Source organism: Gymnodraco acuticeps, unplaced genomic scaffold, assembly GCF_902827175.1.
Source record: "Gymnodraco acuticeps unplaced genomic scaffold, fGymAcu1.1, whole genome shotgun sequence".
NCBI lineage: Eukaryota > Metazoa > Chordata > Actinopteri > Perciformes > Bathydraconidae > Gymnodraco > Gymnodraco acuticeps.
The window spans coordinates 58,475-58,674 of NW_022990769.1; positions in this window are offsets into that span (position 1 = coordinate 58,475).

The window sequence follows — 200 nt, forward strand, 5'->3', positions numbered from 1 at the left end:
GACATGCACACATATACATTCCCATGCACCCACTCACAGACAAAACACACACAGTTCTCACCCCCACACACACACACACATGCATGAACACACACACACCAGCAGTAAGATTGTGCTGATGAATCATATGGGACAATCTGTCCCGGTCACAGTCATCACCACTGCCTGCCAAGTCCCATTAAGCTCCAACTGGAGAACCA